Here is a 444-nt window from a genome sequence, read left to right as displayed (position 1 = left end):
CTCCTAAGTATACTATAGGGGGAGGAGGGTGTTTGGCCATGGGCTTGGTTGAGGTGTCGGAGCAATGCTTGCCATTGCCCCCCATGCTCGTCCAACCTCATGACAACCTTCCCCGATGGGCGCCCCTTCCGGTCGCCGCTCCGGCGGGTTTTTCGGCCGGCGGCCGGCAGGGGCATTTTTTCACCCCGACGTCATTTCGCACCCCGTTTCTTGCTATATTGCATGCATGAGATTTTTAGACATGCGGATCGCGAACTCTTTGTAGGCTTGTTTTCTATTACGGTTGGTCGGACAGAAGGAATATCGGTGTTTGGGAATCAAGCATGCGTAGGTGTTCGTCATTGTTGTTCTTAAGCTCCTTTGCGATCATCAAAGTCCCTTGGTTTAGGATGCTTGTGGGGCCGGAATGCACATTATGGTCATTGTTATCGTGGATTGGCGAGC

The sequence above is a fragment of the Henckelia pumila genome, chromosome 3, assembly GCF_033568475.1.
Source record: "Henckelia pumila isolate YLH828 chromosome 3, ASM3356847v2, whole genome shotgun sequence".
Classification (NCBI taxonomy): Eukaryota; Viridiplantae; Streptophyta; class Magnoliopsida; order Lamiales; family Gesneriaceae; genus Henckelia; species Henckelia pumila.
Note: the sequence above shows the minus strand (reverse complement) of the source record.